Source organism: Chiloscyllium plagiosum, unplaced genomic scaffold (assembly GCF_037043375.1).
Source record: "Chiloscyllium plagiosum isolate Xiang-an unplaced genomic scaffold, Cpla_swu_hap1 HiC_scaffold_4, whole genome shotgun sequence".
Classification (NCBI taxonomy): domain Eukaryota; kingdom Metazoa; phylum Chordata; class Chondrichthyes; order Orectolobiformes; family Hemiscylliidae; genus Chiloscyllium; species Chiloscyllium plagiosum.
This window is the reverse complement of record NW_028270142.1, coordinates 31561526-31587038: the sequence shown is the minus strand read 5'-3', so window position 1 is coordinate 31587038 and position 25513 is coordinate 31561526. Positions and strand designations below refer to the sequence as shown.

Sequence of the window (25513 nt, the reverse complement as noted above, 5' to 3'; positions counted from 1 at the left end):
GCAGTATATTCTGTTCACGCTTTTGACAGGTCTCCTGTTTTACATTAACTACCATAGTGGTGTTTAATATGATTCAATATAAATAAAACCTCAAGCTTTGAAAGTGGAAAGTAAATTACTGCTTTAGTTATCTGAATCAAATGTTAGTAATCACTGGCGGGGGGCAAAATAACCAGAAAAGAAAACAATTTAATACAGGTTCCTACCACCTGCCTGATTTGTGGCAACACTTGGCAGTTCTGAACAGCCAAGAACTATGCAAGAGCAATTCAAGTATCAGGTATTGTTTCTGAAACCTGTCATTTTTAAAAAGGGAAGGCTTAATAACCTGAAATTAAGAAAACAATAAAAAGGCAAACTAGGTGAAACTACAGCTGAACAAAACCAAAACCTTTTTAAATTAACCATGGTGAAAATTGAAAGCTCAAACCCAAAACAGACTATTCAGCTAACTACATTTGAACAGTTTAATTTTTGGTTGTGCCATAACAGCATTATGACAAGCTGAAGTTTTTTTTGCTTCTGCTCTTTCACGTTTTTTTCCCTTTAGGGTCAGTCATAGCAGCCCAACTCATTCATGCCAACCAGATATCCTCAATTAATCTAGTCCCAATCACCAGCATTTGACCCATATCCCTCAACTCTTATTCAAATCTATCCAGATGTCATTTAAATGTTTTAACTATATCAGGCTCCACCACTTCGTCTGGCAGCTCATTTGTTTTCTTTTTTGCTGTCAGCAACATTGGTGCAGCAGCTGGGAGGGGGCTGTGCACGGAGCGGTAATGCGGCTTCTCCTGTAATTGGAGGTAATGGCAGCAAAGATGTCCTCTGGCAATTGAGAGCAGCAGCAGACTCAAGATGGTGACAAAGGGACATCTGCAGCCTAAGTGGGATTCCTGGTTGCAGTCACGGTAGGCCCGGAGCAGGGACTCCCAGTTGCAGAGCAAATGTGGGCACAGTGGCATCAGTGAGCTGAGCCCTGAGGTGATAGGATGGCACCTCAAGTGTGACAAGTCCAGAACATGTGGAGGAGGTCTGTTTCAGTTACTGGAGAGTAGATGCCAGTGTGGATTGATTGAAAAGAACTTAGTACAAAATTCTGAACTTTTTAAATGCTTTACATTATTTTTAAAAGTTATTCCTACGATCTGTAATGCTGGATTTTTATTTCTTTACTTTTCCAATTCTTTTTTCCCCCCTCAAGAATTTATTATGAATCTGTACCTAGGTACCTGTGTACCCAAGATGGTGCTGGTGCTTTAATGTGGCATCTTTTAAACTTCTCATTGTACTAGAGTATATGACAAAACAAGTTCAACATTTGTTTAAATCAACATGGGAAATGCATATTAAGTTGTGACACAACAGGTTGCAAGCAGTTTCATACAAATTGCAACATTAGTGACTGCACAAATATTTATTGGAGTGCAGAACAGCTTGGAATGTCTTGTTGTTAGAAACAATAGTATGCAAGTTGGATGCATTTAGGTCTAACATTGGGGGCAAATCCTTTAGTGTTCGTGACATCAGTGATGCATGTTCACATTAAAAGTGAACAAAGACCATGAAGATATCTCAATACTGCTCAGTTCCTTCCAACTCCCTTGCAGCCCCTAGTTCAACTCCAGAATGGAAAAAAAAGGGGGGGGGGGGGGAAAGAGAAAGAGGGGGAAGAGAATGGTTGGACAAAGAAAGATGCCGCACAAGGCAGAAAATGGATGCATGAAGCACGAATTAGTGACGATCCTGAAGCCTATTCCACCATCTAATGACAATTCCATTTACCCTTTGTCCCTGATCACTTATCTTCAAATAGTAAAAATATAATTTCAAAGTTAGCTTCCAAACTTTTTCTAGCCTTTGCATGAAGTGTCTCCAAATTTCAAAACCAATCATGCAATGTGGAAATAATTCCCCACTTTAGAAAAATATGACTAAATAGTTAATAAGCACTATATATCTGATTACAATAAATGGAAGTAAATGTCCTAGGGAGAACAAAAGAACAGACATTTCAGTCATTCTTGCTCAGTTTAAGGTGCATAACATTCCCAAGTAAACAAAAACCATAAGCATTCAAAATGTCATTTAGAACCTTACTAAAAACAATGCTGAAATGGTTACTCTGATTGAAACAGTCCAAGCTACAAAAGTTTTTGGTGGGGGTGGGGTGGAGAGAAGAAATTTACTCGTGGCTAATGGGTAGTGATTAGATTAGATTACTTAGTTTGGAAACAGGCCCTTCGGCCCAACAAGTCCACACAGTCCTGCCTAAGCGCAACCCACCCAGACCCATTCCCCTACATTTACCCCTTCACCTAATGCTACGGGCAATTTAGAATGGCCAATTCACCTAACCTGCACGTTTTTTTTTGAACTGTGGGAGGAAATCCACGCAGACATGGGGAGAATGTGCAAACTCCATACAGTCGCCTGAGGTGGGAATTGAACCCGGGTCTCTGGCGCTGTGAGGCAGCAGTCCTAACCACTGTGCCGTGGTGTGTATTAGCAGACCACAGAACAAGGCCTGGTATGTGGGGGTTGGGGTAAGGACATGGGTGAAGATACCTCAAGCCCTAAAACTGTTGAACTCTATCTTGGAGTCCAGAAGGTTGTAGAGTTCCCAAGTGGAAAATGAGGTGCTGTTCTTCCTACTTGCACACAGCTTCATTGGAGCACTTTAGCAACCCTGAGATAGAGATGGTGGTCAGGGAACAAGATGTGAAGAAGTAACAAACAACTGGAAACTTGGTCTTTTTTGCAGACAGAACATAGGTATTCATTAAGCAGTCACCCAGTCTACACTTTGTTTCTCGAATGCAGAGGAGACCACACTGACCAGCAACTGCAGAAGGCTATTAAGTGCAGGTAAAGCCTGTATTTGGGTCCTTGGATACAGAGGACAATGGAAATAAACAGGCAGGTGTTACACCTTCTGTGGTTTCAGGCAAGGTGCCATGAGGCTATGGGGATTTGTTGGGAATGAAGGAGTGGACCATAGAGTCCCAGAAGAAACTGTGCTGGGGAATCCTCAGTTGAGAAAGAAGGTGGAAGAAATAATGTACTGCCTTCAAAAAGCCACTGGCTCGGTCAACATTCATTGCTCCTTGCTCAAGAGGATGATGTTGAACTACACATTTTGAGAAGGGGGGGCGGGGGAGAGAGGAGAGAGAGAAGAGAGGGGTGGGGGGGGAAGAGAGAGAGAGAGAGAGAGAGAAGAGAGGGGTGGGGGGGGAAGAGAGAGAGAGAGAGGAGAGGGGTGGGGGGGAGAGAGAGAGAGAAGAGAGGGGTGGGGGGGGAGAGAGAGAGAGAAGAGAGGGGTGGGGGGGGGGAAGAGAGAGAGAAGAGAGGGGTGGGGGGGAGAGAGAGAAGAGAGGGGTGGGGGGAGAGAGAGAGAGAGAAGAGAGGGGTGGGGGGGCAGAGAGAGAGAAGAGAGGGGTGGGGGGGCAGAGACAGAGAGAAGAGAGGGGTGGGGGGGAGAGACAGAGAGAAGAGAGGGATGGGGGGAAGACAGAGAGAAGAGAGGGGTGGGGGGGGAGACACAGAGAAGAGAGGGGTGGGGGGGGAGACACAGAGAAGAGAGGGGTGGGGGGGGAGACACAGAGAAGAGAGGGGTGGGGGGGGGACAGAGAAGAGGGGGGTGGGGGGGGGGACAGAGAAGAGAGGGGGGTGGGGGGGGGGACAGAGAAGAGAGGGGGGTGGGGGGGGACAGAGAAGAGAGGGGGGGGGGGGGGACAGAGAAGAGAGGGGTGGGGGGGGGGACAGAGAAGAGAGGGGTGTGGGGGGGGGGGAACAGAGAAGAGAGGGGTGTGGGGGGGGGAACAGAGAAGAGAGGGGTGTGGGGGGGGGGAACAGAGAAGAGAGGGGTGTGGGGGGGAGAACAGAGAAGAGGGGTGTGGGGGGGGGACAGAGAGAAGAGAGGGGTGGGGGGGAGAGAGAGAAGAGAGGGGTGGGGGGGAGAGAGAGAGAAGAGAGGGGTGGGGGGGGAGAGAGAAGAGAGGGGTGGGGGGGGGGAGAGAGAAGAGAGGGGTGGGGGGGGGGAGAGAGAAGAGAGGGGTGGGGGGGGGAGAGAGAAGAGAGGGGTGGGGGGGGGACAGAGAAGAGAGGGGTGTGGGGGGGGGGGGACAGAGAAGAGAGGGGTGTGGGGGGGGAGACAGAGAAGAGAAGTGGGGGGAAGCGAGAGAGAGAGCGCGCGCGAGAGAGAGAGCGCGCGCGAGAGAGAGAGAGAGAGAGAGAGAGCGCGCGCGCGAGAGAGAGAGAGAGAGAGAGAGAGAGAGCGCGCGCGAGAGAGAGAGAGAGAGAGAGAGAGCGCGCGCGAGAGAGAGAGAGAGAGAGAGAGAGAGCGCGCGAGAGAGAGAGAGAGAGAGAGCGCGCGCGCGAGAGAGAGAGAGAGAGCGCGCGCGAGAGAGAGAGAGAGCGCGCGAGCGAGCGAGCGAGCGAGCGAGCGAAGAAAAATATAAAACAGATTAGAGGACCAAAAAACAGCTCTTCCCACAAGGAAATACATGAAAGAATTATTTGATAAGGTAGTCACTTGGAGAGACAATGCAGCACAGACTATGATTGGATAACCCTACATTCAATATAGTATGCAGAAGCAGAGAAAAATGTTAAAGGTTTAAAACAAGTAGCAGACAAGGATGTAATTGCAGGGGTGGTAACTACAAGCAGAAAATTAAAAAGAATAAAACTGCACATTTAAAAACTGTGTTGAGGGCTTGGACGAGAGGAATTTAAGTACATTCAGGAAAACTCATTCAATAATGTGGACGTACTTAAAGGAGCAATACTTAATTTTATGATGGGAAATAAGGCAGGGCAAGTGACTGAAGTGTTAGTTGGGGGCACTTTGGAGAAAGTGATAATTCTTTTAAAGCTCAGAATTCTAAAACGATTGCTAGAACTGATCAAAGTTAAAATTCCAACTTAAAATAAGGCCAATTTTGCTACTATTAAGCAAAACTTTCAAAGTTGATTGGGGAGACAGTCAGGAAATCAGGAGGGCAAAAAAAGGAGAGACGAGATAGCTTTGGCCAATAGGGTTAAGGAGAATCCAAAGAGGTTTTATAAGTGATCGGTGCTGAGTCCACTACTTTTTGTAAATTTATATAAATGATTTGGATGTGAGCAGAGATGTAGTTACTAAGTTTGCTGATACCAAAATTGGAGGTGTAGTGGGCAGCGAAGAAGGTTACCTCAGATTACAACAGGATCTTGATCAGATGGGCCAATGGGTTGAAAAGTGGCAGATGGAATTAATTTAGATAAATGTGAGGTGCTGCATTTTGGGAAAGCAAATCTTGGCAGGACTTAAACACTTAATGGTAAGGTCCTAGGGAGTGTTGCTGAACAAAGAGACCTTTGAGTGCAGGTTCATAGCTCCTTGAAAGTGGAGTCACAGGTAGATAGGATAGTCAAGAATGTGTTTGGTATGCTTTCCTTTATTGGTCAGAGTATTGAGTACAGGAGTTGGGAGGTCATGTTGGAATATTGCAATTCTGGTCACCTTACTATTGGAAAGATGTGGTGAAGCTTGAAAGGGTTTGGAAAAGATTACAAGGACATTGCCAGGGTTGGAGGATTTGAGCTAAAGGGAGAGGCTGGATAGGCCAGGGCTGTTTTCCCTGGAGCATCAGAGGCTGAGGAATGACCTTATAGAGGTTTATAAGGTCATGAGGGGCATGGATAGGATAAGTAGACAAAGTCTTTTCCCTTGGGGGAGTGTCCAGAACTAGAGGGCATAGGTTTAGGGTGAGAGGGGAAAGACATGAGAGATTTAAGAGGCAACTTTTTCTCTCAGAGGGTGGTGCGTGTATGGAATGAGCTGCCAGCTGAAGTGGTGGAGGCTGGTACAATTGCAACATTTAAGAGACATTTGGATGGGTATATGAATAGGAAGGATTTGGAGGGATATGGACCAGGTGCTGGCAGGTGGGACTAGATTGGGTTGGGACATCTGCTCAGCATGGACGAGTTGGACCGAAAGGTCTGTTTCCATGCTCTATGACTGTATAAATACATTAAGGACAAGTGAGTAACTAGGGAGAGTACACGGCCCCTTAAAGATCAACATGGCCATCTATGTGTGGAACAACAGGAGATGGGTGATACTGAAATGAACATTTCATATCAAATATTTACTGTGAAGGACATGGAAGCTCAGGAATAAAGAGTGACCTCTTGGGGGAAAAATAGGGAGAGAGTTCATATTATGGAGGTTGGCTAAGGCGGTGCCAGTAATTAAGAAAAGCTACAAGGAAAAGCCAGGGGACTATAGACCATGAGCCTTACATCAGTGAACAAGTTGTTGGGAGGAAATAGTGTCTCACTAACTTGATCACCACCTCTTTGGGGGGGGGGGGGGACATGAAGACTGATGGAGGCAGGGCAGTAAACATTGTCAAATGCTTTGCTGAAATCAATGTAGACAAGACCCTGCATTGTAGACTGGTTAGTGAAGTTAGATCACATGGATCCAGGGGAGCCAGCCAGCCAACTGGCTACAAAATTGCCTTGAAGGTTCGACAGAGAGTGGTGGTAGAGGGTTGCTATTTGGACGAGAGGAAAGTAAAGTATCGGTGCTAGTTCACTACTTTTCATAATTTATATAGATTTGGATGTGAATATACAGGTGGATTTGCAGGTAACACCAAAATAGGCAGATCGTAAAGATGATTATTGAAGACCACAGCTGAGATGGGCCAATGCACTGAAGAGTGGCAGATGGAATTTAATTTATATGAATGTTAGGTGTTGCATTTTGGTAATGCAAACCAGGGCAGGACATATATACTCAGTCGCAGGGCATTGGGGAGTGTTGCTGAGCAAAGACCTTAGGAGTGCAGGTTCATACTTGCTTGAAAGTGGAGTCGCAGGTAGTCAGGCTAGAGAAACTGTTTGGTACACTATGCTCTGACCAATAAAAGGTCAGAGTACAGGAGTTGGGAGGTCATGTTGCAGCTACAGGTTATTGGGGAGGCCACTTTTAGAATACTGTGTACAATTCTAGTCTCCCTTCTATAGGAATGTTAAGCGAGAGTGGATGCAGAAAAGATTGAACAAGAGGGTTACTAGGACTGGAAGGTTTTACTTATGGGGAGGCTGGTTTCCTTGGAGCAGAGGCTGAGGGGCGACCTTCTGGAGGTTCATAAGAATGAGGGGTGTAGATAGGGTGAATAGCCAAAATCTTTTTTTCGTAGAGTCCAAAACTAGAGAGGGCACAGGTTTAAAGGTGAGGGGAAGATTTAAAAAAGGACCGGAGGGATAACTTTTTCCACAGAAGGTGGCGAGTGTTTGGAACAAACTGCCAGAGGTGGGTGCAATTACATATTTTAATGTTAATTTGGACAGGTATTTGAATAGCAAGGGTTTAAGAGGTATATGGGTCAAATGCTAGCAAATAAGGTTTGGTCAGATTGGGATGACTGGTCAGCACGGACAAGTTGGATCAAAGGGTCTATTTCTGTTTTATATGATTCTATGAGCCTATGACCCCATAAACTGTATTATCTTGGGTTGTGAAAGATTTTATCAGCAATGCAAGTACTTGTGAGATTTGGTAATCATAAATGTTGATTCAAGTATAAATTTTGGCCAGAACACTAGGAGAAATTCCAGCCTCCTTAGAAAATTACATTTACATTGAGCCAAGGGAATCAGCAGGGTCACATTAATATTCAAATGAAAGACATCTTCTCAATGCAGCGCACACTCAGGTCAGATTAGATTACATTTTCGTAATATTCATTTGTGGGATGTGGGCATCACTGGCTGGCCAGTATTTACTGCATGTCCCGGTGCTCTTGAGAAGGTGGTAGTGAGCTGCTTTCCAGAACTGCTGCAGTCCACCTGCTGACGGCTTACACAATGCCCTTAGGGAAAGAATTGCTTGACTGAGGCTATAATGATTTTAAGCTGGCACTGATTTGTTCAAATTACTTTGAAGTACATTCACTTCTTGTTATATGTAAATACACTACCAGTGGATGTGGACACACTGCCAGCCTCAGACCTGATATGGTGTTTCTTAATTGACAGATTGGGCAGTCCATTCCAGTGTATAAGGGATTTCTATTATACTGCTGCCCATGCACACGTTCCCAGCAAACAATTTTGCGTAACATAACAAGTGAATGTGTTAACATGAAACTTGAATAATCTGAAATTAAAGATTTATCTGAAAGCTTTCATTTCAAACTCAGCTGGGCAGATGCAAGAATACTAAACTTTAAAAGGGAAGGAACAAAAAAAAAGGGTGCAAGTGGACTGAGCATTGTCACAGAATAATCAAAGAACAGCTGCCATCCAAGATTTTGTTTAATTAAATACATGCAACGCTTGAATGTGTTTGCTTGCTTGTAGAGGACAGGGCCTTTTAAATGCAGCTTCTAGTTAATGAGAGCCATATTACATGCCAAACTGAATCTTGAATTGCGAGTGCAATTCTTAACAGTTTGGATTGTTCAGTAAGTTTTATTAAATAAATTTGTTCATGGAATGTGGGCTTCACTAGCAAGGGCAGCATTTATTGCCCATCTCTAATTAATTGCCTCGTAACTGCCCACTGCATAAAGTGGGTCAGGAACCATATGCAAACCAGACCAGGTAAGAATGATAGATTTCATTTTCTGAAGTATGTTAGTGATCCACATGAGCTTTTACAATTATTTCCAATGGGCCAGCTTTGAATTTCAGATTTGTACTTAAATTACTGTGGCATCCACAACTTAACCTTAAATATTGCCAGATGCAGTCATATGTTGGATGCTGTTCTGAATTTTCCAAACACAAGCTGGTTGAAGAGACAATACTTTGCCCATTGCAAAACAGCTAGAGAAATGTGCTGTTTGATAACAATCAATCAGTCAGCAGACCTACGTGTGACATCATTGTAATATGGATTTAGGAAAATCTGTCTAGTGTATGCAGATAGTTTGCCCTACCAGCGCATCCTATTGAATTAGGAAGTGGTTTTCTGACGAGTTTCAATGAAAACTTGATTTAAAGCTCTAATATTGTAAATTATTAGAAGACAATGAAGGCTCCAAATTGATTTTCTATTCCAGAATATTAAAGGAGTTGTGTTCAAATTTCCCATCTGTCAACTCTTACAAACTTCACAGGAATTGTTAACATCCTAATATTTTGAAAAAAGGAGCACATACAACTATAGAATGAGTAATGAGACTAAACCCTCAATTTGCAAATCTGTAAAGTTCATCTTACATCACCATTCTCATGACCTTCAATAAAAACTGGCCGGCAAGACAAATGGTTTGATCTGCATGCTATTGATTCAGTTGGGATTGTGTTCATTTTTTTCAGTAAATGGCAATTAGAGTTAACCCTATCACAGGAACTTTACATATTATACAAGAGATCAAGTTGAATGGAGAATTGCTCATTTCTAGTTAAGATGCAGAATAATTGGTAATTTGAACATTTCAGCCAGCTGGATCATTTTATAAACAGACCTCCTTAGCTATCATGACAAACCTTTTTTTTAAAAAAAAAGAAAAGATTGTGGGTTGTTCTAAAGGGGAGCCTTAATCTTAACATTGCAGAAAGAGTGGATTTGATTGATTTGGTCCAACACAAATCTTTATCAGCAAGTAATGACATGACCTTCAATGTGCAGTGACTAAGTAGCAATTATGATATCAACATTGACTGGAACTGTAAAGTGAATCAATCTCAACTTTCTTTCAAAGGACAAACAGTACAGTTTATTAAGGATGTACTCCAGGGTCTCCAGTTGCCTGGCTGTGAATAACTTCAGACTTTACCATACTGGAATTTGGAATAGTGACATCTTGGGCTTTAATCTACTGGAACTGTTAACACAGAAATTAACTCAAACTTACAAATTTTTCAAGATAAAACAAACTATAAAAACATGATACTTGAGAAGTAGAGTTTTTACGATGATCTTAGGAGTCATCAGCTGTCTTGTCTGCATGTGGAAGTCTAAGCAACAGCTCTTCCAATGTAAAAAAAGAGGAAATATTTCATTTGTTGGAAATTCAAACAAACATCAAAACTGCCCATTGACCTTAACCTCACAGCTGTTTTGCCACTTTGATATCAGTTCACAATGTCTCTTAAATTGGCTTTTGGACCAGTGACTTAGTTTCCACCCGCCAGCCAATGTTCTTTCCCCTCTACTCCAAAACAGAGCTCTCTCGATTTAGACTTGCACAGCTTAGTTCTCCTTGTCCACTATGTATATTTTGAATGGTCCTTTGCTTCTCAACCTCACTTCCAATTCCCTGTTTAACATTCCAATCATACAGCAATGCAGGGAAAAGAAAGAGGGTATGACTTTCAAATGCCAAATCTCTCAATGCTCTCAGCTGACCCTCTATACAGCACTGAGTTGGTGATCATTGCTCCTATGCATATCTCCCTCTACAATACATGGCTTATAAGAAGGCCCCAACTATCTATGAGATAAAGGAAGATTAGTGCTTAGTTTTACTCAAGAGTAACTTGATATACCAGTCTTTAAGCCTTTAACACAAAGACAAGTTCTCATTTATATATCCCCATACAGCTCTGCTTTAAACTATGCAATTTCCTGTAATCCTGTATGTGAATGCGCCCATGTCACACCACCTATTTTATCAAGGCAACTCTTCAGACAGCTTTTTTTTTTACTCCTACACTTAGCCACAGCCCTCAACTTCAAGTTACATTAACCACACCTTTAAATCACCACTCATACATTTCTCCTTAATGCTTTTGCATTTCTTTACAAGTTATTATGGAGATGAAAGACAACAGAAATGAAAGTCATTCAAAGCAACTTCAGCTACACTTCATAAATCAAAATAAAAAAAAATTAAACCAAAAGTTTCAGAATGGCAGCATATACTTCAAGCTGTAAAGACCTCTAATCCAGTTATACCCAGACAAATCCATATCCATTATAAATTAGCAAACAAAGTAGGAGTAGGCTCTTCAATTCCTCAAGCCTACATCACACAGTAAGATCATAGCTGAACAGGCTGGTCTTACCTCGACTGCCTTGTCTATCACCATTAGTTTATAGTAATGTCAACCAAGGATCTATTTAAATATATTCAAAATGGAGTTTGACCAAGCCTCAAATACAAGCAAGGAAGAGAATTCCAAACAATGACAACTAAGATGGACATGAGAAATTTCAAAGGGTGCCTCCCATCTAAAGGAAAAGAGTTTATTTTTGAAGCTTAGTCTGGATTCCCCCGAGGCAACATCATCCCAGCATCTAATCTATCAAGCCACCTCAGATCACCTCGCAAATCTTCTAAACTTCAGTAAATAAGAAAAATTGAGCAAGCTGCGTCCTTAAGGCAAAGTCTTCAGCCCAGTAAACTTAACTACTTCCGATGCAAACTGCACCAATATGTTGCTGCAACATTATTTTCCTTTTCTGCACATCTCCATGGCTATAAATTAATTTCACTTCCTGCATGCTGACTGCACTCTCATGCTGAAGACCATAATACCTCTGTACTGAAGCATTCTGTAGTCTCCCTCCACAGGATGTGGGAATCACTAGCAAGGCCAGAATATCCTTAAGACAGTGATGGGGAGCGGTCTTCTTGACTTGTTGCAGTCCATATTGCTAAGGCATTCTCAGCGCTGCTTGTAAGCAAGGTGCAGGATCTTGATCCACTGACAATGAAGGAACAGAGGTTTCTAAGTCAAGGTGGTGCGCAACATGGAAGTGATGCAATTCCACATGTCTAATTCTGTTTTTCAAGCCAGGAAAAAAGTAATTTGTTTGATAAAGAAGCCCTATGCATAGAAGTTCCTTCAGATCAGTGGTGGGAGGTTTGTCAACAAAGTGGATTGCCTGGATCTCTGGTGTGGAGATTGGAGCATCATTGAAACTGCAAAGACATTTAAAATTTATTTAATTTGTTTCAACATCAATCTCAAAAAATGTTGCCTCCAAATATGCATTGTGAAGACAATCAATTTTTGAGGCTCAAATCCCACCCGATAGCCATCTCAAGCTGAACCAATGCAATTGGAACCTCAGCATCTAACGCTGACCTGTTAACCTGACATTTATCATCAAGATGGTTTATCTCCCACCTCAAATTACCTGTTCCAGTCTATCATTTGTGTTTTTGTTACAGTGACTATTACAATGTTGTGTGGCAAATCTGTCACCCTTTATATCTTTTGTCCCAACCAAAAACCTTTGCTGTTCCAACCCTAACACCACTATATTTACCCATGTGTATTCTGGCTGCCATTTCAAGTCACACCCATTTAGGAAATGCTCAGCATTCAAATCCTCCCTCAGCCTACAGCTCTCCATCAAGAAACATGTCCAACCTTATGTAAAAGCAAAATACTGGTAAAGTTAAATAAAAATAGAAAGAGCCAAAGAAATTTAACTCTCTGCAAGTGTGCTACCAGATCTAATGTTGAGTTGATTCAACATTTCTTCAGAATTCAGTTTTCAATATCCAATCTCATGATCAACAGAAATCTACCTTGAGTCCTTCCCTACTTCCTTTATACCACAAAAGGTCTAACCGTCTCCCTGATATTTCCAAGGACAAAAGTGGTTGGAGACTAAAAATTTAAAAGCATTCTTAAAGCCAACTTTTGATCAAGCTTTTGGTAACTGCCCCAAAGTCTTGTGGTGTCAAATTTTCTCTTATTATAGTACCAGGGAAAGCTTTACTAAATCAAAAGACACTACATCAATAGATTTTATTGGTATTCACCCTAACTGCATTCTTTTTCACAAAATTAAACACTAACATTAATCACCAATGCTTGCAATCTAGTAGTCTAACAGCTGTGAATGTTTTGTAGCCTATCACAATAAACAGTTGTCAACAGCAGAATGCTGTATCTTTTCCCCTTTTAAAATGTTGCTGAAAATTCAACCTTTGTCATCAAATCCTGCATTTAATAAAAGTGCCTGCACAACTGTGTAGAAACAGCCAACCCTGCAGTTCAGCCTGACAAACCTATGGAAACAAATAGTCAAATTTTTTAAAATGACATACAAGCTCCTGTCTGTACATAAGCACATTATAAGCAGAATCACAAATGTTCTATCAGGCACCACATCAGCTGATACAAGATAGTATTCTGGCCAAGACTGAATCACAGATTTTCATTGCTCAAGCTGCCACCGCCTTAAAAAAAAAGCAATTAATAACCAAATATGTTAGGGACAGTTGTAATCACTAACATTCAAAAGCAACACTGCAGAACAGTGTAAATGATATGTGGAACTTGTTCAAGGGGCAACTATTGAGTGTCCTTGATAATTATGTACCGGTCAGGCAGGTAGGAAAGGGTCGTGCGAGGGAGCCGTGGTTTAATAAGGAATTGGAATCCCTTGTTAAATGGAAGAGGGCGGCCTATCTCAAGATGAGACGTGAAGGTTCAATTGGGGCGATTGAGAGTTATAGGGTAGCCAGGAAGGACCCGAAGAGAGAGCTAAAAGCAGCAAGGAGGGGACATGAAAGGTCCTTAGTAGATAGGATTAGGGAAAACCCTAAGGCTTTCTATAGGTATGTTAGGAATAAAAGAATGACTAGGGTAGGAATAGGTCCAGTCAAGGATAGTAGGGGGAAGTTGCGTGTGGAGGCGGAAGAGATTGGGGAGACACTGAATGAATACTTTTCTTCAGTATTCACTCAGGAACAGGGCATTGTTGTCGATGAGAATACTGAGGCACAAATAAGTAGAATGGATGGCTTTGAGGTATGTAGAGAAGAGGTGTTGGAAATCCTGGAAAAGGTGAAAATAGATAAGTCCCCTGGGCCTGATGGCATTTATCCTAGGATTCTCTGGGAAGCAAGGGAGGAGATTGCAGAGCCATTGGCCTTGATTTTTATGTCCTCTTTGTCTACAGGAGTAGTCCCAGAAGACTGGAGGATAGCAAATGTGGTTCCCTTGTTCAAAAAGGGGAGTAGGGATAGCCCTAGTAACTATAGGCCGGTGAGTCTCACTTCTGTTGTGGGCAAAGTCTTAGAGAGAATTGTAAGGGATAGGATTTATGCACATCTAGATAGGAATAATGTGATCAAGGATAGTCAGCATGGTTTTGTGAAGGGCAAGTCGTGCCTCACAAACCTTATTGAATTCTTTGAAAAGGTGACGAAGGAGGTTGATGAGGGGAAAGCGGTAGATGTGGTATATATGGATTTTAGTAAGGCGTTTGATAAGGTTCCCCATGGTAGGCTACTGCAGAAAATACGGAGATATGGCATTGAGGGTGAGTTGGAGGTTTGGATTAGGAATTGGCTGGATGGAAGAAGACAGAGGGTAGTAGTTGATGGCAAAGTTTCTTCATGGAGTGCCGTCACTAGCGGTGTTCCGCAAGGATCTGTTTTGGGACCATTGCTGTTTGTCATTTTTATAAATGACCTGGAAGAGGGGTTAGAAGGTTGGGTGAGCAAGTTTGCGGATGACACGAAAGTCGGAGGAGTTGTTGACAGTGAGGAAGCATGTGGCAGGTTACAGCAGGATATAGAGAAGCTGCAGAGCTGGGCAGAAAGGTGGCAGATGGAATTCAATGTAGCTAAGTGCGAGGTGATTCACTTTGGGAAGAATAACAAAAAGATGGGGTACTGGGCTAATGGTCGGATACTTGGTAGTGTGGATGAGCAGAGGGATCTTGGTGTCCATGTACACAGATCTCTGAAAGTTGCCACCCAGGTAAATAGTGCGGTGAGGAAGGCATATGGCGTACTGGCTTTTATTGGTAGAGGAATTGAGTTCCGGAGTCCTGAGGTCATGATGCAGTTGTATAAGACTCTGGTACGGCCGCATCTGGAATATTGTGTGCAGTTTTGGTCGCCATACTATAGGAAGGATGTGGAGGCATTGGAACGGGTGCAGAGGAGGTTTACCAGGATGTTGCCTGGTATGGAAGGAAAATCGTATGAGGAAAGACTGAGGCACTTGGGGCTGTTTTCACTAGAGAAAAGAAGGTTTAGGGGTGACTTGATTGAGGTGTACAAGATGATTAGGGGGTTAGATAGGGTCGACAGTATGAACCTTTTCCCGCGTATTGAGTCGGGTATTACAAGGGGGCATAGCTTTAAATTAAGGGGGAGTAGATATAGGACTGATGTTAGGGGTAGGTTCTTCACTCAGCGAGTCGTTAGTTCATGGAATGCCCTGCCAGTAACAGTGGTGGACTCTCCCTCTTTATGGGCATTTAAGAGGGCATTGGATAGGTATATGGAGGATAGTGGGTTAGTGTAGTTTAGGTGGGCTTGGATCGGCGCAACATCGAGGGCCCAAGGGCCTGTACTGCGCTGTATTCTTCTATGTTCTATGTTCTATGTTCTAACACTCTGCCATCTACATTCTACAGGATTAATATCAACAGGAACTGAACTCAACTAGTCACAGCATCATGCTGATTAGAGTAGAGCAGAGGCTGGCTCAACTGACTCGAGGGTCACAATGTACAAGGCTTAAACCTGAAGTTAGACAAGATTTTGAATGGGTACACCTGCAATGTTAAAACACCAACACCATCCAAACCAAATTTGATTAGTGTCCTTAAACTGAACTATCAGTTGTGTTTAACACATGAACAATTGACAGCTGCAACTCAACCAAAAACTTAGCTTAACAGTTGCTTTCAGCCACTTAAACATTATGACAGTAGAACTGCACCTCTACACCTCCATCTGCCATGACTAAGGGCCTCCAAGTCCTCAGTTTCTTCCTCTTCCAACATCATCAACAGTACCCTTCCACTGACACACATTCGTTTGGCTGAACTGGTCCTCACCCTTAATTTCTCCTTCGGATCCTTCCACTTCCTCCAGACCCAAGGGGTAGCCACGGGCACCCGCATAGGCCCCAGCTATGCCTGTCTCTTTGTCGGCTATGTAGAATAGTCCATCTTCCGTCGTTACCACTCCCCACCTCTTCCTCTGCTACATTGATAACTGCATCGGCATCACTTCGCGCTCCCGTGAGGAGGTTGAGCAGTTCATCAACTTCAACACATTCCACCCCGACCTTAAATTCACCTGGACCATCTCTGACATATCCCTCCCTTTCCTGGACCTTTCCATCTCCAGGAATGACAACCGACTGGACACTGACATTTTTTACAAACCCACCGACTCCCAAGCTACCTCTTCCACCCTACCTCCTCCGAAAATGCTATCCCATATTCCCAATTCCTCTGCCATATCTGCTCCAAGGAGGACCAATTCCACCAAAGAACATGCCAGATGGCCTCCTCCTTTAAAAGCCACAATTTCCCCTTCCCACATGGTTGAAGACGACCTCCAATGCATCTCATCCACATCCCACACCTCTGCCCTCAACTCCACCTCTCCAACCGTAACAAGGACAGAGCCTCCCTGGTCATCACCTTCTACCCTACCAACCTTCACATCATCCGCCGATATTTCCGCCACATTCAAGTGGACCCCACCACCAGGGATATATTTCCCTCCCCACCGCTTTCCGCAAAGACTGTTCCCTCTGTGACTACCTGGTCAGGTCCATACCACCCTCCCCTGCCACCGCCAGAATTGCAAAAATCTGCGCCCACACCTCCATCCAAGGCCCCAAAGGTGCCTTCCACATCCAAAGTTTCACCTACCATCTACTAACGTCATTTACTGTGTTTGTTGCTCCTGATGTGGTCTCCTCTACGTTGGGGAGACTGGATGCCTTCCCACAGAGCGCTTTAGGGAACATCTCTGGGACACCCACACCAATCAACACCACCGCCCCGTGGCCCAACATTTCAACTCCCCCTCCCACTCTGCCAAGGTCCTGGGCCTTCTCCACAGCCACTCCCTCACCATCCAACACCTGGAGGAAGAACGCCTCATCTTCTGCCTCGGAACACTTCAATCCCAGGACATTGTGGACTTCTTCAGGTTCATTTCCCCTCCCCCCCAGTTCCAACTTTCTAGCTCAGCACCAACCCCATGACCTGCCCATCTTCCTTCCCACCTATCCACTTAACCCTCCTCTGACCTATCACCTTCATCCCCACCCCCTTCCACCTATTGTACTCTTTGCTACCTTCTCCCCAGCCCCACCCCACCCTCCCGTTTATCTTCCACCCTGCGGCTCCCTGAAGGGCTTTTGCCCGAAACGTCGACTTTCCTGCTCCGCAGATGCTGCCTGACCTGCTGTGCTTTTTCAGCACCACTCTAATCTAGAGTAGAACTGCATGTCATGGGAATACGATTATCTGACTTGGAAATATACTGCTGTCGCTTTATCACTGGATTAAATCCAGGTTTTATCAAGAACACCATTTCAAGGGCTGCAGTGCACCATCTTCTCAGAGCTACAAATAATAAATGCAACTTTCCAAAGATATTTTTCATCCAAGTACTACCTATTTTTTTTTAAAAAAGCATTTTGTTTGAATGTACTGTGAAACGAGATAGCTTCTAGTCACTACTAAACATGTGGAGTTGCAAAACAGGCCAGAAAAATAGAGGATGCACAAGAAATGAGAATGCTGACAACTAGCACCATTATTTGCTTTTTTTCAAAAAAAAAAGGCTCACTTTTGAAGAATTGCAATCAAGATCTTATCAATTCACTTCAAAAAAAAAAGTTAGAATTCACCATGCAAGCTAGCTTCACAACAAAAATTACTACTCCTACTGCAAATGTTGTCCAAATTGAGAGCTGATAAAGCTGACAACTTGGAGGACTTGAATAAATGAAAATTGTGAATTTACTTGGATTTTTCTCTGACAATGGTTACCTTATCTCCATAGATCAAAATTAAGTGTTAATTTGTCTAGATTTTTGTTTGAAGATGGATGTGGAAACAAAGATGTGAAATATCTTAAACTGCAAGCTCAATAAGAACTGCAAAAGATTCAAAGGCAGAAAAGGCTATGATCCAAGAATTGGAAAATGGGACAAGATTGTTAGGTGTTTGTTTTTGACCAACACGGACGTGATAGAAGAAAAGATTTTCTTCTGTGCTGTAGACCTCTAAGACTATGACTCTATGGAGGACATCTGAACGCTCTGCAGCTTGGGAGGTAGCAGTGATTGTCTTTCTATAGCTGTGTTTAGGAACAAACTATTAGCATTAGTGGTTACAGCTGTAACGTGGTAAATTTCCTCCTTAAAACTCTTAGCAGCTCCCACCTACAATTCCGCTTAGTCCCACTATTTGTTCTGAACTCCAACCTTCCACATTCTCATTGCTTAAAACTGCTTCCAGAGATTGACTTTCTTCAAAGCAAACTTCCTAATTCAAATACTATGAAATCTACATCTTAAGAGGCTCCCATCACATTACAGATTATACCGTCAATATCTGTAACAAGCAGCTTTACACTGAGTATCTTTATACAAAGTAAAATTTTAGATGCCATCCTATTGCCAAACACCAAGTCTGGATATTCAACAGGATCTGCACTGGGACTCTAGTCATTCAGTTGCGGTATAAACTCTTAGGCAACCTACCCTTGAATAGACTGAACAACACTTTGCTGTAGCTAGACCAAACACTAAAAAGGGATGCCACAGCGGCATTCAGAAAGATGATATCATATTTAAGACATTCACAAAAATTCCAATGAAGCGACAAAACAGATGACTTCCAGATTGCTTTTCCATAAACCAAAAAAGGCTCAGGTTATACATACTCCTGATGAACAGACCAGTCATTTTACAAACAAAAGTGTGAAGAAACTCAACATCTAGAAGCATCTGTAGAGAGAAACAACAGTTAATGGCTGGAATCTAGTGAACTGCCTCAGACAATAAAAAAATACAAATGGGCATCATTGCAGTGAATTCTCAGTCAAGAACTAGGCAAAAACTGTACAGTTTGGAAATTTCCTGCCAACAGTCTGGATTGGATTTGAATTTAGATATTAACCTTTCATGTTGCCTAAATTGCAAACTTTATAGTGTATAATGCTTCCTGTTACTTAACTCAAATTAGGTAAAAGTTATGTGCAAATAATGATCAGGATAAAAGTTTGTTAAACCATAGCTATATCAAGGACAAGATATGTCTAAGAATTACCCAGCTAGGAATAGACTAAAAGCTCATAGTTATCAAGTTATATTGATATTGCAATGCATCTTTGACAGCATTTACAGGAAAACTGATTTAGTTTAATTTTTTCATCAGTATTTGAGAGAATTTATGATCAAAGTTAAACCCTATGGATGAGAAGAGAAAGCAGAGCCAAAAGCATCTCCAAAAACCACCCAAGTTGTTCCTGATCTGTCCACTCTTTAAATGCCACCACCGCCACAACTTCTAGCAAAGTCTCAACTACTTCTCTCTTGGCGAACCAACTTAGTAAATGATAAAACGGTGAAAAACTTAAGTATGCACCACTTTGTGACAACATAGTGATTGCATGAACTAGTGCTGCAATATACTATCAACTGATCCTGATTTCATTCAGATTTAGTGGAAATAGATTTTAAAAAGCAAATCACTGACCACTGACCAAATGAAATATGGCATGCACCAAAATCACTGTTTTACACTTTGCCTCTCTTCTTTCAGTTAACAAAAGAAACCTGAAGCCTCAACTCTGGCTCCTCAAAACTTCCATGTCCACTATTTTCAATACATATTTTCAGAATCTGAAGTACATGTATTTGGCTTGGAGATAAAAGAGTAGAACAGAGTTTCAAACTCATTATACATTAAAAAGTGAACGAGCAGCCAAGGATGGGAATAGCTAACATGGAGTTTCTTCTACACTGCCTGAACAGCATGGTTTTGGTCATGGAGTGAGGGTGAGGACAGAGGCAGAGTGGCATCACCAGTGTGCACATGGAAGCTGATATTTGGCAAAAGCAGTCGTGATATGCAGCAAGTAGTTAGGATCTAAAATATATTGTCTGAGTGCATGGTGGAGGCAGTGTCAATTAGAGGATTTTTAAAAGGATTTCAATTATCTGAAAAAGGAAATGTTTGCAGGCTACAGGGAAAGGTCAGGGGAGTGACACTAGCTGAATTGCTCCTTCAGTGCACCCAGCACAGACAATGAGCCAAATGGGTTCCTTCTGTGCAGTTACTTTTTTTTTTACTGTTATCTGCCATTATACACAAAGATGAGGAGACGGAGGACCAGCATACTGATGAATAAGAAAGTTCTCGATACAGAGCACTCAAAACAGCATTGAGAAAAACAGATGAAAGGCAAAAAAAGGATGTTAGATCATTGAAAAAAAAAGTGAATTTGGAGATCACAAGGGAGAGAGAAAGAATGAAATGATCAATTATGTTAATTGTGATGGAGAGATCTGTCATGGTGTACTTTCTGTGAAGATCAAGCTATGCATATACTCATTTTAATTCACTGAACAAGTTTACCTTAGCGAATTGTATTTTTATAGGAGTGCTGGAATTGAATCACAGTTGCAACAATACAATGAGCCTTTACACTGAAAAATAATTTAAGTAGGTGGAGTAATAGAAGCAGAAACATTAGCGATTGCGATAACAAGCAGCTGAAGTAGGATTCGAAAGTTGTCAGGTGCCTGATTGCTTTTAAAAAAAACTTTCAAAAGAAAAACAAAACTATGCTGATGCAAATCTGAAACAAAACGCTGGGGAAAGTCAGCAGGTCTGACACCTTTGAAACGCACAGGGAAAGAAAAATCGCCACTGATGCTGTCAGACTCGTTCTGATGGCCAGGGCTTTGTTTTTAAATGTTTCTTTTAAGTATTGACGTTTGGTCAAATCAAAAATCAGCAAGATAGTGAATTGTAGACTTGATCATATTTACAAACGCACTACTAAATCTTCTGCCGAGGAAAATCTGTAGTCAAGTCACCCCAAAAGCTCTAGACAAGTAAAAAGCAGGATTGGCAATCACTTGAAATGAAGCCTCTCAACGGGACATTAAAACAAAGTGCCCAAATTCTGTAAATACAAGTTTATTCTTCTCCAATTTTCTTAGTCATAAAACATTACTTCCTGCCCCCAAGACCAATATTGTGGCTCGAGTTCAATTCCTAAGATTTCAGAACAGGACATTCGTGCTGCATTACACACCGCATCGGGACAGTCGACTCGAAACACACACAATCAAGAAATGCCGCCAAGTTGCAGTGAGACCATTTCTGTTCATAATTAGAACTTTAAAAACACAAATCGAAGATTCGAGTGACCAGAGGGCACGCGTTTGTTACTTGACGCAAGCTTTAAACTGGGGTGTGGTTCCTATTGCAACGAGTGAGTAGACAATAAAACCCGACGTCTGCAAATCTCTTGAGACAATAAAAATATTTGCAGCTTAAAGCTGAAGATCTCCAAACTAGATGCATATGAAAATATTTTGACAATTAAATCAGCTTGTATTGAAAATTTCAGTGTACTGTCAAAATTCAAATTACAGTTGCTTTAATCCTCGGGAACCTGATCGTTTCAGCTTCAAATCGCCAATTAGCATCCCTCGACAGCTATTGTAAACTTGTTACACAGCAAGTTAAACACGCCCAACCAACACATCTTCAAGCTGCAATAGTTCGGCATTACTAAAATGGGGAAAAATTGCTCGTTTTAGAAACAGACTATCGAAACTGTCAAGGGCGCAGGACGCCAAGGGTTTCGACATAATCTAAAGTGGGTCAGCGACAGACAAATTTGTCGTGTGTAACGAGCCAAATTTGAAAAACAAGTGGAATAAACATCACGCAAATCCTTGTGCCCAAGACATGGTCTGCTAAAAGCCTCCCCATCCCGTCAAAACTGCGAACTTATGCCAAATTTGGGAGCGTGAATTTCACTAGAGAAGTACAACCTGGCATTCATACAGAAATGCAGGTAACGCTCTTCCATCATCTTGCCTGTTATATCAGCAGGCCAGACCCGCCACGTTACTATGCAGTAGCCGGAAACAGCCCTGGGAATCCTCAACATGGACTCCATACACCAAGAAATGTCATACAACACACGTTGCGCTGTACAGGACATTGGTTAGGCCATTGTTGGAATATTGCGTGCAATGCTGGTCTCCTTCCTGTCAGAAAGATGTGGTTCAGAAAAGATTTAAGGATTTTGCCAGGGTTGGAGGATTTGAGCTATAGGGAGAGGCTGAACAGTCTGGGGCTGTTTTCCCTGGAGCGTCGTAGGCTGAGGGGTGACTAGAGGTTCACAAAATTATGAAGGGCATGGATAGGGTAAATAGGCAAAGTCTTTTCCCTGGGGTGGGGTAGTCCAGAACTAGAGGGCATAGGTTTGGGGTGAGAGGGGAAAGACATAAAAGAAACCTAAGGGGCAATTTTTTCACACGGACGGTGGTGTATGGAATAAGCTGCCAGAGGAAGTGAGCGAGTCTACTACAATTGCAACATTTAAAAGGCATCTGGATGGATACATGAATAGGAAGGGTTTGGAGGGATATGAGCTGAGTGCTGGCAGGTGGGACTGGATTGGGTTGGGTTGGGATGGGATATCTGGTCAGCATGGAAGAGTTGGGTCGAAGGGTCTGTTTCCGTGCTGTACATCTCTATGACTCTATGACAAAGGCCATCACCAAGCTTAGTTCAATAGTGCAGCTGGGAGGGTAGAGGATAATATCTGCTGGACTGGGCTTGGACATGGCAACATGTTTTCACCCATATTCATAGATAGCACTAATTCAAAACAAATTTGGAAGTTCAAAATTGGGCATCTGTGAAGAACCATCAGGCACCAACAGCCATCTCCATAGCCCAGTGGTTGCTTAGCTCCACCAATGGACAACCATAGAGCAGTTAGCCTACTGCTAGAAGAATCCATTATTGAAGGTTATCACAGATCAAATGGATTCCTTGGTGCAGAAAGAAAGAGCCTATTGGGCCTGCACTTATCCTCTGAAGAGCATTCCACCCAGGATTTGCACCACATCACAGTAACTTCGCTTTTACCATGGGGTAACCCACCTCGCTAGCCCACACATCCCTGAACACTGGAGCACATTAGCATGGTCGATCCACCTAACCTGCATATTTCTGGACTGTGGCTGGAAACTTGAGCACCCAGCAAAAACTCTCAGATGCAGGGAGAATGCGTAAGCTCCACACAGTCACCAATAAAGTCATAATAGGTGAAAGCAGAGTCAACAGTTATGAAAATGAAATCATGCTTAGCAACCAACCCCACCGCCTTGTGGCTAACCACTAACTCTCCCTTCCACTCTCAAGGAGATGCAAACTTTGGGGGGCCTCCACCGCCAAATCAAAGCCACTCAACTGAAGGAAGAACACCTCATCTTCCATGTCAGGACTCTACAACTACACGGCATCAATGATGTAATCAGTTTCCAAACCTCCTCTCCCCATCCCAGATCCAACCCAGCACCACCCTCTTGACCTGACCTACTGTCCAACCTCCTTCCCACCTATTCAGTCCACCCTTCCCACCAACTTATCACAAATCACCAGCTGCATCCAATTGCCATCCCACCCACCTTTGCCTAGCCTCACTTCCCTATTTCTCTCTCAGCACCCTCTGGCTAATGCCCAAAATGTTGCCTTTCCCATTCAAGTGATGCCTGACCTGCTGTATCTTTCCAGCACCACACTTTTTGACTTTGACTCTCTAGCATCTGCAGTCCTCATTCTTGTTATTGATTAAGTAACGAGCAAGATGGATAAAGTGAAACATGTAGATGTTTTAGCTTGATTTCCAAAATGTAGATAGCACAAAGGTAAGCTAAGAGCACATGGTGACTTAACATGGATACATGATTACTTTATGAATAAAACAGAAGGAATAAGGGAATATTTTCAGTTTACAAATAGTGGAGTGCCACAGGAATCAGCTAGGGCCTCCACTATTTGCAATCTATTGCAATAGCTTGGATAAAGGGTACATGGCACGATTGCCAAAATTCTCTCAACACACCAAGAGACAGGAAAACAAGTTTCAGAAGGACATTCAATACTGCAAAGAGCAGTTAAGAGAGTAGGAAGAAATAAGAGCATAATGTTAGAAAATTTGAACTTGTCCATTTTGGTAAACAAAGAGCGATGTATTCCTAAATACATAAGATTTAAGAACCTGGTGGTTCAGACAGAGGTGTCAGACAAATCATTAGTATGCAGATACAGAAAAAAGGTTAGGAAGTAAATGGAACCTTGGTATTGCATTGCAAGAACAAAACTAGCAACATTTTATTGTTGCTCTTCAGGTCAAAGGTGAAAGCACATCTGGAGTACATTGCTTTTGTCTCCTTGTCTGAAGAGATTACATTAGATTAGATTAGATTACTTACAGTGTGGAAACAGGCCCTTCGGCCCAACAAGCCCACACCGACCCGCAACCCACCCAGACCCATTCCCCTACACCTAACACTACACACATTGAGCTGGTAGTTTAGAGAAGGTAGATTTTGACTCATTCCTGAGATGAAAGGCTGAATCATTGAAAAATGAGAAACAGTTTGGGGTTAAAGCCATTAGAGTTCAACTTGGGAGGTGATCTAATTGGAAATCAAATCTTGAGGGGAATAGATAAATGGATGCCAGTCTTGTAAAAAAGATAATTAAAAGACCGGTAAGAATAAGTAGTCTTTTAAACCAGAGGAGAATAAAGAATTTTGTGAATCAGTTGTGGCAGTCTCATCTGAGAAAAGTGCTGACTGTGTCACAATTTATTCAAAGTTCAAGACAGAAATTTTGATGGAAAAAAAAAAAGAGTCTGAAGTTACGCAGAGCAGACAGAAAAGTGGAGTTGAGACTACAATCAGATCCACCAGGATCTTGAATGACTGGCAGACCTGACTTAAGGTTTTTCCCCTAATCCTACATCCCATGACCATATCTTAAGAGTGGACAATTAAACAGGAAGTAGTTCTATAAGTATTCCCATCCTCAATGGTCATATAACATGAAGGTAAAAAACAAGATTAAAGTGTTTGCAACTAGAAGTATTCTAATACAGCTACACTGGCATTGAAGAGAGAAATATAAGCATGTCGTGTCTAACATACATAGGAATTTAATAAAATACCTCCAAACAACCTATCCTGCATTTAAGTGAATCATTTTTTGGTTTCAATAATTACACACATTTTTACATTTCAGAAAAAGCTCTTTCCTGCTGTATGCTTGCATTTGGCATCAGTGGTCTAGACTCCCAGTGGACGTCATTAGAACTGAATATTCAAACCAACAGGAAAGGATTTTGCCACCTTTCAAATTCCCTTATTTGAACATTGATTTAGTGTGGTGTCATTTGTCCCAGTTTCAATCTGTAAAACTGACCACCATTTTCCCACCTGTGTGATCAATAATCCCAAACATTTGAATTAGCCATACTTCACTACTGCAGTCAGGAATCTCATTAGCATTTCAGAGTATGGCCAGATGAGAACCTGGCGGTTTCCACACTTCTCTGCATTGCATGTATCAGTGAAAACACTTCTGCACATTATCATATCATTTGGCCAATTTCAGTGATAGGCAGTGCCACCTGTCCGTAGGGGTACCAAGTGGATCTAATGCAGAATTAATCTGTTTATATCCAGATGGGCAAAATGGGAAAAAAAGTGATTACAGGTAAATTAGTTC

At 42.5% G+C, this 25513-nt stretch overlaps 1 protein-coding gene across 3 annotated transcripts in view; it reads right to left on the bottom strand.

The window, feature by feature from the left end:
- LOC122549313 (ras-related protein Ral-A) overlaps positions 1–25513 on the bottom strand; it is a 52325-nt gene that overhangs the window by 24231 nt on the left and 2581 nt on the right. The window lies entirely within an intron of this gene.